The sequence below is a fragment of the Neophocaena asiaeorientalis genome, unplaced genomic scaffold (genome assembly GCF_003031525.2).
Source record: "Neophocaena asiaeorientalis asiaeorientalis breed wild unplaced genomic scaffold, Neophocaena_asiaeorientalis_V1.1 scaffold24, whole genome shotgun sequence".
Classification (NCBI taxonomy): Eukaryota; Metazoa; Chordata; class Mammalia; order Artiodactyla; family Phocoenidae; genus Neophocaena; species Neophocaena asiaeorientalis.
The window spans coordinates 3,102,445-3,117,192 of NW_020185317.1; positions in this window are offsets into that span (position 1 = coordinate 3,102,445).

Below are 14,748 nucleotides of genomic sequence, written 5' to 3' on the forward strand. Positions count from 1 at the left end.
ACACCTCAATTTGTTGAATCTGTATTATTTCCCATTACAGTATTATTAGTCTTCAACTATTTGAAGTATAGCAACTGTACACAAATATTGAAGTTTTGTCATTAAATAGTCTTACATGGTGAGCTTCAACTATCTGTATATAATGTTTCAGGAGAATGCTTCTGAATCCCATGACTTTTGAAAGTTGATTTTAAAAAGAGGGAGAAAAGAAACAAAACAATCATTTCTAACAGTAGCTGATAATGGTTCGTAGAACAGTGTGAGGTGGCAATATAGCAAAGGCAAGGATTTTGCCTTTTAGAATAAGTTTAGACTCAGTTTGCTAAAGTCAATATATCGGCAGATTGGAAATTTAATACAACCTATAAATGGCACAATCTAATGACTGAGGGGAACTGACCATAAACCCTAGGATAATTCTCTTTTAATTGTGTAGAATAGAATGAAAAGATCTCTTCCCAACAAATTTTATTCATTGGCATCTGAGTTCAATTTATATAGCATATTTTGAAATGATCAACTTGAAACAATATTTTAATTTCTGAAATCCAACATCTGATTAAAAACATCTTGAAAAGAATTTTTATGAAATGCAAAGCATCACAGACTATTAATGGTAAGTCAATATGCAAATGTTACAGAAACAGCTCTACTATTTACAGGTAGCTACAGTGCACAACATTTGCAATATCAATATGTTAAATTTCAAAAACTGCTTCCCACCTGTTGTCTATTTTGCTCTTTTGTAAGATTTGTTTTTAAATACATAGTTCTGTGGTAAGAGCTTAAACACACAGATTGAACAGATCTAATATTTGCATCCTTCACAAATTTCAGGTTTTAAAAATAGTGTAAATTGAAGTGTCAGATATTAAAAGATATTTGGAAAGTTTGAATTCAAGTATTTTTGATCATATATTCCAGGTAAATCAAAGAAAAAATTCATGAAGTCTATTTTCTCAAATGTTTATATCATTTAAAGTTGGACTTCTTCAGAGGATGCATCAATTTTTTTTTGATTACAATATAACTGTAATAAAATTTAGAAAGAAAAACAACCCTGGCAAATATATGTATATTTCCTATATTTGATCTACTAACAAAACTATATTGATTTCCCAAATTTATGGTAATTAACATAGGTGATCATCAAATGTAAACGTTACATTTCATCTTTGTTCTAGCTCTAAAACAAAATTGTTATGTAAGGAAAGTTTTCTTTAGTCTTCCCTGAAATGTGTGTGTGTGTGTGTGTGTGTGTGTGTGTGTGTGTGTGTGTGTGTGTTTCTATTTTTTGCTCCAAAAATATAATGGTTACATTTATTTGGTAAATATCATTAATGACACCTTTATGTATCTGTCTTACTTTGTTAACCTATGTCAAGTGAAGCCTAAGTTTAGTGCTATTATATTCTTAATGAATTAAGATCTAAAACATCATACCTTGGAAATACTAATATTCCCTTCTAGCCCTGATAATATAATACTCCTACCATTATTAAAGAAATGAGGATATTTCCTATGGAAGGTAAGTGAGGCATGGGAAGTGTGAAGAATAACAGAAGATATTTTATGAGACAAATCAGCTTCCTTCCCAATATTCTTCAGTGATTGTAAGGAGGCTATCACCAACATAAGCTAGTACAGGTTTGGCTCCTTGCACTTTAGAATTTGGATATTTGTCACTTAAATATATATCAAGATAACAAGTGGGTCACTTTTTCAGCACATAAACATTAAAATGGAAGAGTCAGAAGAATCAATGAACTTTGAAGTTAGAACAATAGAAATTACTTGTCTGAAAGTAAACTGAAAAAAATTAAAATGCACAGACCCTCAAGAATGGGATATTATTTTAAAAGAGGTGATATTTATGCCATCTGAAGCCCAGAAGGAGAGGAGAAAATGGGCAAGGTTGAAAACGTACTTGAAATAATAGCTGAAAATCCCCCAATTGGCAAAAGACAGAAACCCACAGATTCAAGGAGAACTCAACAACACCATCTATCAACATGTTCTAATTGACTTTTATAGAACACTCCACAAAGAAACAGCAGAATATATACAGTTTTCAAGTGGTCACAGACATATAACAAGATACAGCATATCTTGGGCCACAAAACAAATCTTATAAAAAGTAAAAGAATTTTAATTACATAGAGCATGTCTCTGACCACAGTGCAATCCAACTAAAAATCAGTAACATAAATTTAAAAGGAAAATTTCCAAATATTTGGAAACTAAAGGGTATACTTCTAAATAATACATGGGTCAAAGACAAATTCTCAATGTATTAAAAAAAAATACATTGAACTGAATGATAGAGGTGATGGTTTTTTGTTATTTTTGTTTCCTTCTTCTTAGCTCCATTCCCCCCCATCCAAAACATTCAGTGAATCTGGCAGAACTCCACATGCTGTGACTTGAGCAGTGTGGGCACTCTTCAGAAGCAGGTACCTGCATTATGCCAACAGTCACAACCTTGCCAAGGTTGCCATTGCTTCCAACTGGCCTGAGAAGAATCTAGCGGTATAGCTTAGAAAGGATCACAGCGAATATTTAGGAAAGAACAACTTCCTCCTCAAACTTAGAAAATCATCTTGTTAAACTGCTTCCTGATGCAGAGAGCTTAGGATTAGTTCTCTATGGAAATATATTTTAGAAATTTTTAACGTAAGTATTCTATTTGTGACATTTCAAGCAAGTTTTAATATTGATATTATTTTATTTGTTTTATCACAGTCTTAAGGACACACACACACACACACACACACATATATATATATATAAAACTTCACATATGATTAGTGCTAAGAAAATGTTATGGACTGAATGTTTGTGTCCCTGAAAAATTCATACTTTAAAATCTAATCCCCAATATGATGGTATTTGAAGATGGGGCCTATAGGATTTAACTAGGTCATGAGGGTGGAGGCCTTATGAATGGGATTAACGCCCTTATAAGAAGAGGGTAAAGAACAGATCACTTTCTTTCTACCCTGTGAGGATACAAAGAGAAGTTGGCAGTCTGCAACCCAGAAGAGGGCTCTCACCAGAACTTGACCATACTGGCACCCTGATCTTGCATGTCCAGCACCCAGAACTATAAGGAACAAATTTCTGGTGTTGTTAAGCCACCAAGTCTATAGTATTTCATTGTAGCAGCCCAAACTAAGACAGAGAACATATTCCCTTTGCAAACTATAAAAAACTAAGCAAGATTTTTAAATTGTTCTGAAGAAAATAATTATTTGCCCTCAGAAGAATGCAAAATTCATGCTAGATTTTTGAATTGTGCATTCACTTTTAACTGTACAAAATAATATAGCATCAATGATCTAGTCTACTGATTACAGTTTTTCAAACATACAAAGTAATAAGTTCAAAAGTTTTAAAGATGCTTATCTGAGGTTTCTAAATCTATAATCATTCTAGTAAGTGAATTTATATAAGTTCTAGAATGATACTTATATTTGAAAGCTAAAAGCTAAATCAAATATAATTCCCAAATAATTATATTTCAAAAATTCAACAAAATATTGAAAGAAAGGTAATTTTTGGCCATAGTAAAACAAGTACTTGGAAAAAATACAAAATTATATTCATAAGTTTACCATGTATACCTAACAATTTTAATAGCTAGACAGAAAGCTATTAAAATTAATAGCTTTTAATTAATTGTTGCTGACTAATGCAAAGAAGTTTGTTTTTGTAAAATGAGAACAAAAAGCAACAACATCATAAAAGCCACAATATTGTTTCACTGAAAAGGGAAATATAAAATGTATTAGAATAAAATATCAAATTATGTTGTTTTCAGTAACTAAAATATGCCAATTATTTTAAAACCTTAAATATATCACATATACAATAATAAAACATTATATATTATGCCTGTGTTCCATACTTACATCAATGTTTCTGCAATTAAGGTAATTTGGGGGACAACCACTGCTCACTGCTTCTTTATACTGAGCTTATTAAATTCTCAGATCTTTCTCTCACATGGGATTCTTTGTATTTTTTCCCCAAAAAGTAATTTTGTAGCTTTTTATTTTTTTTGGACCAACATGTGTGATTTTTGCAATCCTGTGAAATGTCAACTCTTTTAATTTAATCCAGTTTCTATTCTAGTGAGTGTGACCGAGATTTTTACATGCTAAAATTATTCCATAGACACAGGTTTCCACGATTCTAACCTATAAGTGTTTCCATTACACAGATGTCCTACCCTACTTGTCATCTTTAGGGGATCAAATGTGTGCTCTATGCTAAATATTTGATACTTGTTGCTCTAAGAAATAAAACAATAGCTATTGAAGTTTTTGAGATTACAAGGATATATAGAAATGCTCATTTGAAATACTTTTGAAATGACTTAGGAAATTTTCCTGTGTTGGTGATTACTCTAAAATAATCTCCTCAAAAAAAAAAAAAGTGGATTTGCAGGGAGTTCATGGAATAGTTATCTATAGTTAGGGTATCAAACTTGCAACACTGAACATTCCATGCTAATTCAGTAGAAAGAACTATAAAAATGCCTTGGAGGTTTTATCCTTTCTTTAAAAATTAATCATTATGGCATTCCAAAGTAGGAATATATAACACTGCCAGTAAGTTCTAATTTATTCATTCAATCCACTCATTCATTCAACATTTATTAAATGGAGAATACTGAGCAGGTACAGAGAATATAAAGAAGTAAATGTCTCTCTCTTCAAGGAATTTACCTTTCAAAATGGAATTTGGAAATTTTGCATTAATAACTTTAAGTGTTTTAAGTACTATAATATTAGAAAGTTATGAGGAGATATAATTACAGCTGAAAGATCAGCAAAAATACTGAGAATCTGGATCTACTACTTGGATACTCACATATGTTATATCCATTCATTGTAATGTGTCCATATAACCATTTGCTCAGTTTAATTATTTAAAAAGAAGTTAAGCTTCTTTTGGATTCTTACAAAAGGTGTGTGAATCATTCCTATAAATAAATAATGATTTATATGTCATATTAAAATGTAATATATGTAGTAGTAAATAATGCATTATGACTTATCAGATATTCCCAAATTAGTTAACCCAAGGGTAAAAGAAGGGGACATGATAAATAATTATTTTGTCATTTATAAACAGCTATCTAGCGATCTTTGGAGAAGTAGTGCCTTATTTCTTAAACTTTCCGTATAAGCATTTTCATCAAATATTCTTTCCTATTAAATCTTTTATTTGTCTTGGAAAACATAACTTATTTTGTGTACAAACGAAACTTTTTTTGATTCTTGTAAGTTTCAAATATGTACTGTTTCTTGATTTTTAATTTCCCAGGTTCTAGTCTTCTCCCTTTAAGAGTTAGAAAACAGCATTCTAACTTTTTCAGTTTATCAAAAAATGATCACCAAATTAGAGCTTTATTAAATTTAATATAAAGTGTATGCAAAATAGAAAATAAGATTATAATCTTTCCCAATAAATAATCTGAAGAATAGTTTCCAATATGTTAGGCAACTTCTTAGACACTAAAAAGTAAATTACTTAAAAATAGATTATTCAACTTGTTAAAATAGTGAAACAGAGTAACTATTATGGACATATGTATTCATTTGTTTAGTTTACTATTGATAAAATATTTTGTGATAACATGATTCCAACATCATTTTGTTAATGTTCTTTTGTTTCATATATTCTGAAATTAAATATAAAAGTATAATTTTTCAATTAATATAATTTTCTAAGGGTTTAATATTAGGTATAAATAAGCAGAGATATTATTATTTATTATATGCCCACTGCTTTCTGAGTATCAGGTTATATAATTTTGCATATACTCTACTTAAGTCTGATAACAATTAATTGTGGGTTTAGAAAGGCTAGTAGTTTTCCCATATACATTTCCTCAAGCTCCATTATACCATGGAAGTGCAATTGTGGAAATAATACTTCCTACTGAAAGTACTTGAATATACAAGAGAAAATTGGAGCCAAAAGAACATCTGATTTAAAAGTGCAGGATTGCAAGAATGTATTGATGTATTTGGAATAGTGCCCATTTGATTAGGAAAATATGTTGCACTGGAAATCTTATTTATGTGAAAAAGGCTATCTCATATTTTGATTATCATAAAAGCTTTCTCATAAAAATATTTTGAAACTTTAGAAAGAAAGAATGGCCCAGTTGAAGCTTTCTCTGCTATTCAAGCTGACAGGGGAAAAACAAGATTATGCCCTACCCTTCTGGATTTATAGAATTATATACCTAATTCATTGAACAGCCTTAAACATTCTTTTCACTCTTGCCTTGGATTCACTGTTAGAAAGTCAATTATTGAAAAATCCCATTTTGTGTAACATTAAAATAAACATCTCTTTGTGACTATTTTGCTACTCCCGTACTATAAATGCAACATGTGTTTTGAGTTATTTTTCCTATAGTAGATGGAACTTTAACTGCTGTTTTAATTTTGTCCTTCTTGAAGCTAATCATAAAGCAGAATTAGAAGCACTGTCTCTGGCCAAGGATATATTTTCTGTAATGTTAACTGGGTATTGTAGCAATCAAGGTTTGTCTTAGCTTCAGTAAGATCATACACCAAGTAACTGAGTGCCTCATACACAGAAAACCAAATTACAGTTTCGGGAATTTGGTTGGAAACAAATTTTGTGCAAAATAAAATTAATTAAAAATCCCAGTATTGGGCTTCCCTGGTGGCGCAGTGGTTGAGAATCCGCCTGCCAATGCAAGGGGCACGGGTTTGAGCCCCGGTCCGGGAGGATCCCACATGCCATGGAGTGGCTGGGCCCGTGAGCCATGGCCGCTGAGACTGCGCGTCCGGAGCCTGTGCTCCGCAATGGGAGAGGCCACAGCAGTGAGAGGCCCGCATACCGCAAAAAAAAAAAAAAATCCCAGTATCATTTAAACAAAATCTCTTACAATAAGAATGTTGAAATGCCCTGAAAAATTTCCCTAATAAAAAATGCAAATAGAAAACATTCCATTTGATATTTATGTTTTAAGTGTAGGATGCATTTAATATTATAGTCATCTTAATTCTGAAAGAAAGCAGCCTCCTCACCTGATTGAAACACTTTCCTGTATACTTTTCTCAAAACTTGAGAACAAATGTAAATTCTGACAACTAGTTAGCCAAGTAGGAAGAAAATGTCTCCATGAAAAGTCACAGTTAGTTATTTCATTTGTTTTGATAAGGTGAACATATTAATCACATCTTTAGAACAGGGGGGCTTCTTACTATAACAGCATATTTACTTGCTTGATCTCCCTACCTTTTCCTTATGTCATCCCCATGAATAAGGATCAGGAGATTCTGTTGCTTATTGTGGCTCTGATGAAAGATTTCCCATAATAAAACCTAAAATGCAAGCAGACAGAATGTTTAGATCTTTATCTCTGCTTTCTTAGCACTGGTTTCTTATAGTCATGCAGACCTGAGGTTTCATTCAAATTATGATTTTACTAGCTGTGTGATCTTGGAGAAATTATTTACTTTTTATGACACTTTTTTTTTTTTCATCTCTGAAACCTTGATGATATCCAACCTGTAATTTCTTGTGGAAATGCATTAACACAGCATCTGCAAAGAACAAATCAAGAATATTTCTCCATTGTCTACTTTCTTTGCCTGATACCTTATTTATGCTTCAAGTTAAAGTTGTAAAATCCTCATGTGACAGACCTTAACCAAACTTACTTAAATTATTTTCTACAATCCAAAAGTTCATTATCACATCACTAGAAAAGATCAGTGTTCAACACAAGTTTAACAACTGTTCATTGAAGTTAGTACCTAGTTTGACATTTGATAATGGTACATTAAGATGTGTCCAGAAGTTTCTAAATAAGCCATGTTGAAGCAACGCCAAATCTCTGAAAACTAACCTGGTTTTTTTTTACTAAGTATGCATTAATCCCTCTATGTAGAATTTCTTTTTCCTCAAAGTATAGCAACATTATTATTAGAGAATAATCCTCAGAGATATTGAGAAGAGTTTGCTTCACCCCTCGTTAGTGGGCATGTGTATAAAAGTTCAAGTTTACAGAAGTTTACATAAACTCTCCTTTGAGGAGAAGATGGGGCTGTGGGCATTTTAGTTATTGGCTATTGTATTGAAATGCAGAATAATCTTAAATTGGTAAAATATAAAATATTTAGTGCAAGAATTAGACAAAACTGAAGGTTCAGAGAGTTAGAAACACCTTTGGTAGAGGGAATAGGAAGAGGGAACTAACAAATTATGCCTCAGGCCCTGTGCTTAATTCATCATGTTTATTACCTAATTTTAGAGAAAGTAAAATTGGAAGAGTAGAGAGTCATCTTAAAACAGATGGTAGTTGAAACCAAGATTTCAAATAAATTGGCTAAGAATTTAGAATGAGGCAAAAAAGCAGACAATCAAAAGAGAATATTGAAAAGGTAACCCTGGGCTGAGAAATGAAATGGTCCCCAAAGTTTCATGGTTTAACATTATATGGCATCAAAATAAATATCTGAACTCCCAATATTGATTAGCTGATAGCTCTAGAGAGCTTGGGTTATGTCTTTCATCTGTATTTCTTCAGTGTCTTCTGTGTATTGCCTCCCCTAAAAAAGAATGTTTACTAAATGAAAATGTGTTCAATTATATCAGTATCACTTAAGCATTTGTTTGTATAATGTTATCTTTGATACTCTGATAATGACAAAGAGAACAAATTATAGCCTATTCTAAATATTACCATGCTATTTTACAGATGTTTGATATAAGAAAGTAATGAAAATCAAAGATTTTTTCCAATTGTAATATGCTTTAATTTAAAAAAAATCCCAAAAGTGAAATAAAAATGTGTAAATTCTATTTTTCTTTTCTTGCTAAGGTAATTAAAATGCCTATCTTACACAAATGTGTGTTTTGCTCTGAAATCTTGATGCTTCTATTGATACAAAATTCTTAGGTTAAAGCTTATTTAAGGTATATGTCAGTAAATGATTATGCAAAGATGCTTAGGAATACCTGTATGGCAATATTTAAATCTTTCCTGCTATCATTAATATTTAAATAGCAAGTTACTGTAGAGACATTATTCTTTTGGGACGATATGCTAAGTTTATACTTGTGCATTGTGTTTCATCAGGATGCAATCGTTTTCTTAATAATTAGAGGAAGCTCAGAACTTCTGAATTTTAAAATCATTAGTAATTGATCACTTCAAATGAGAACACTGCTGTTATGACTAATGAGTGAATTGCTAAAGTTTGTAATAGGTGATATTTTGTACTGAGAGAGAAATGACTATGTATGATAATTTGTTATCTGTTTCTCAACAGGATACTGAAAAAATAAAGATGATTATATCTTAATTGCATATTTCCTTTTTACATGTTTTAATAAAGTTTTGGAGCAGAGGGAAAGATTAAAGTTCAGTTATATACGTATACTATATCATGACAATTTTCTATTTCAAAGAAAAATTAAATTATCTGCAAAATCCTAGTGTGTGAAGGTTTCTGACCAAAGTGCTTGTAAAGTAGGTAATTAGAGAAAACTTCACTTTTATCTTGATAAAAATTTCCTCAAGGGTTATTTGTATACTTATCATCTGTTGAAGCAGTAATCTCAGGATGTTCTTTATCTGTTATTGTACAAAGAGTACTTGTAACCATGAACTATTTATGTAAACTATACACATAAAACTCACAAATACATATGTGTAGTATTGGTTTTCCAGCTTATATTCCAAATACTTTTCTCAAAGCTTAGGTTATTTCAGTACGGTTGCCCATTATCGCCACTCTTCTTGACTGCCTATCATATAGACACATAGCAAGTGTTTCCTTAATGGATGTCATCTCCCTTTATTTCTCCTTCTCTCTCACTCAACAGAAACAGACACAAACTCATATTTGACTATCTTGCCTCCAGTTCTTTTCCCCATTACCAAAAACACAAACATCTCCATCAGGAGTTGCTCCCATTAGTTTTCATATCAGAAGTATTCTTAATGATAGCCCCAAATCATAAATAACTATCATGTAGCTATCCATATTTACTTGTTTACAGTTGTACAACCTCCAAAGAGAAAGCTGAACAATACATTACGACTGATTAAAATTTCCAAGTTTTTTTTTCCTTTTTGACTTAAATCCTTTGTTTCATCTAACAAAGGGTAAGTTTATAAAACATAGGCTATCCTTCTGGGATGATTTATAAACACAGATTCATTTTATTTAATTTAAAACAACATAAGAACATATACTAAAGTTTACCTATGTGTCAATATTCCTGGTCTTAGACCCATTCCAGAAAATATCTTCCTACTTCTAACTATTTTTTCCACTGGTTCATCACCAAAAGTTGAAAGATTGATTACTTGCTTTATCCTACCTCCACTAATGGCAAATAATAAATACCCAATGATACACAAAGATAACCCCACCTTTACATAAGAAGGGTAAAAATTGGAACAAAAGAAAAAGGAATTAAAATAATGTAGTTATTAAAAGCTTCACATTTAATGTTGATATTTTAATTGTATCAGAGGGTTTTTGAGGCTTTCTTCATCTTAAAATTCTAATGGGAAATTATTCTCAGAATTGGAAGACAGGTGCATTGTGAATATTTCATCCCCAAAGTCAATGTATATTTCTCTTGTTGACTAATAAAAATATATTATTTTTACCACCAGGAGGTATTAAAAATTAAATCCCTCCAAATTCTTCTAAGATTTTTTATTGTTTTTACACCTCTCAGAGAATTATATTTTAAGTGCAATGGAAAGGATAATTTTTCCTGTGTTGTCACCTCTCCAAGAGTTTTCCACTCTGAGAAGCAGAGGAGACCTTCACAAGTGAGAATACCAAAATAGAGTTGAATAGCTTTTAAAACTTTGTTATTATATAATTCTTTAAAATTTTTTCTAGCAAAATTGCCATGGTGTGTGTGTGTGTGTGTGTGAATGTTCCATAAGATGCTACAAAATCATTTTGGTGGTAGCTTATGCAAATATTGTCTGTAAAAGTATAGATATAGCTACACATGGAATTTTAATGAATATCTTAAAGTTCTTTAGAGTATCAGTATATGTGATATGATAATAATTACCTGAAAATATCATGTGCTCACATCGTATTAGATATTGTTTTGATAGATTTTCATCAAAAACTTGTATCTGTTATGCATTATAATTATTTGTATGTTACAGATGCATTGATGTTAAAAAAGGTTAAGAAAATAATCCAGAGTCACAAACTAATAAGTAGAAAAATAAGATTCAGACACTGAACTTTTTTCAATGCCTGATCTCTTAATCACAGGCTATCCCTGAAGGTCTTGCTCAAAATTAATCTCACGAATTAGAAAATTAAGACAAGGAAAACATTTCCTGAGTCAGATTTTGAGCTCATACTTTCCTAGTTCCAATAGATTTTTGTTGTGCCACATATTGTTTGTTATGCCTGACATAAATTTTAAGTCAATAAATGGAGAAATGGATAGACTCTATTAAATACACTTGCATTTTCCAAGTTTTTTAGTTCAATACCAATTCTAACATTATAGTTCTAACCAATTCTAACAACTAACATTGCTTAGTTATTGAGGCATCTTTATTCTCTCTGATCCAACAGTTAGATTTCAGGAAGACTACAGTTCACCATATTCAGTTAAGAAAATAAATGAATATGAACAGTTTTGAGGTAAATCTGAAACTAAATACTTTAAATACAGATAGTTTTAAAATACCAAGAGCTTATAAGTACATGCTAAAACTATATATAAGAACATACTATTAAAATAACTGAAACTCCAGTCTTAAAAAAAAGACTGTACTTTTTTACTGACTTTGTTTTTTACAAAACCTACAGAAAAGAAAAAGTATAGTCAACAGTATCGGCAGGAGACCTTCAAGATGGCAGAGGAGTAAGATGTGGAGATCATCTTCCTCCCCACAAATACACCAAAAATACATCTACATGTGGAACAACTCCTACAGAACACCTACTGAATGCTGGCAGAAGACCTCAGACTTCCCAAAAGGCAAGAAAATCCCCACGTAGCTGGGTAGGACCAAAGGAAAAAAAAAAAAAAAACAGAGACAAAAGCACAGGGATGGGACACACATCTCTGGGAAGGAGCTGTGAAAGAAGAAAAGTTTCCACACACTAGGAAGCCCCTTCACTGGTGGAGATGGGGTGGTGGGGGTGGCAGTGCTGGGGTTGGTGGACAGGGGGAAAGCTTCAGAGCCACGGAGGAGAGTGCAGCAACAGGGGTGCAGAGGGCAAAGTGGAGAGATTCCTGCACAGAGGATTGCTGCTGACCAGCACTCACCAGCGTGAGAGGCTTGTCTGCTCACCTGCCACAGTGGATGGGAGATGGGAGCTGAGGCTCGGGCTTTGGAGGTCAGATCCCAGGGACAGTACTGGGGTTGGCTGCGTGAACACAGCCTGAAGGGGGCTAGTGTGCCACAGCTAGCCAGCAGGGAGTCTGGGAAAAACTCTGGACCTGCCATTGTTTGGGGGTATGTGAGGGACTCCTTCCCTGTCTGCCCACAGAAGGCAGAGCACTGCCTAAATGAGCCCCAGACATGGGCACAAGCCGCAGCTATGAGCTTAGACCCCAGAGATGGGCATGAAATGCTAAAGCTGCTGCTGCAGCTACCAAGAAGGCTGTGTTCAAGCACAGGTCACTATCCACACACACCCCTCTGTCCACCCAGGAGACTGTGTAGCCCACCACTGTCAGAGTACCATGATCCAGGGACAACATCCCTGGGAGAATACATGGCGCACCTCAGGCTGTTACAATGTTACGGTGGCCTCTGCTGCTGCAGACTCACTCCACATTCCAATTATAACTACCTTCCCCCTCCTTCCTCCGGGCCTGAATGAGCCAGAGGTCCTTAAACAGCCACCAATTTAACTCCATCCTGTCTGGGCGGGAGCAGAAGCCTGAGGGCAACTTACATGCAGAGGAGGGGCCATAACCAAAGCTGAGCCCCAGGAGCTGTGTGAACAAAGGAGAGAAAGGAATATTTCTCCCAGCAGCCTCAGGAGTAGCAGATTAAATCTCCACAATCAACTTGATGTACTCTGCATCTGTGTAATACTTGAATAGACAAAGAATCAACCAAAAATTGAAGAAGTGGATTTTGGGAGCAAATGTAGACTTGGGGATTGCTGTCTGCGACTGACTTGTTTCTGATTTTTATGTTTACCTTAGTATAGTTTTTAGTGCTTGTTGTCATTGGTGTATTTGTATATTGGTTTGGTTGCTCTCTTCTTTTTTTAAATTACTTTTTTATTTTTATTTCTCTTAAAAACATTTTTTTTTCTCTCTTTTCTTCTGAGCCATGTGGCTGACAAGGTCTTGCTGCTCCAGCATGATTACAGGCCTGAGCCTCTGAAGTGGGAGAACTGACTTCAGGATATTGGACCACCAGAGACCTCCCGGCCACATGTAATATCAATCAGCAAGAGCTCTCCTAGAGATCTCCATCAAAATGCAAAGACCTAACTCCACCCGAAGGCCAGCAAGATCCAGTGGTGGATGCCCCATGCCAAACAACTAGCAAGACAGGAACACAACCCCACTGATTAGTAGAGAGATTGTCTAAAATCATATTAAGTTCACAAACACCCCAAAATGCACCACCGGACACAGTGCTTCCCACCAGAAAGACAACATAGAGCCCCACCCACCAGAACACAGGCACCTGTCCCCTTTACCAGGAAGTCTACACAAGCCACTGAACCAAACTTACCCACGGGGGCAGACCCCCAAAACAACAGGAACTACAAACCTGCAGCCTGCGGAAACGAGACACTGAACACAGTAAGTTAAGCAAAATAAGAAGACAGAGAAATATACAGCAGATGAAGGAGCAAGGGAAAAACTCACCAGGACCAAGAAATGAAGAGGAAACAGGCAGTCTACCTGAAAAAGAATTCAGAGTAGTGATAGTAAAGATGATCCAAAATCTTGGAAATAGAATGCAGAAAATACAAGAAATGTATAACAAGGACCTAGAAGAACTAAAGAGCAAACAAACAATGATGAAAAACAAAATAAATGAAATTAAAAATTCTCAAGAAGGAATCAATAGCAGAATAACTGATGCAGAAGAATGGACAAGTGACCTGGAAGATAAAATAGTGGAAATAACTACCACAGACCAGAATAAAGAAAAAAGAATCAAAAGAATTGAGGACAGTCTCAGACACCTCTGGGACAACACTAAATGTACCTATATTCGAATTATAGGGGTCCCTGAAGAGGAAGAGAAAAAGAAAGGGTTTGAGAAAATATTTGAAGAGATTATAGTTGAAAACATCCCTAACATAGGAAAGGAAATAGTCAATCAAGTCTGGGAAGCACAGAGAGTCCCATACAGGATAAATCCAAGGAGAAATACGCCAAGACACGTTAATCAAACTATCAAAAATTAAATACAGAGAAAAAATATTAAAAGCAGCAAGGGAAAAGCAACAAATAACATACAGGAGAATCCCCATAAGGTTAACAGCTGATCTTTCAGCAGAAACTCTGCAAGCCAGAAGGGAGAGGCAGGACATATTTAAAGTGATGAAAGGGAAAAAACTACAACCAAGATTACTCTGCTCAGCAAGGATCTCACTCACCTTCGATGGAGAAATTAAAACCTTTACAAACAAGCAAAAGTTAAGAGAATTCAGCACCACCAAACCAGCTTTACAACAAATGTTAAAGGAACTTCTCTAGGAAGGAAACAAAAGA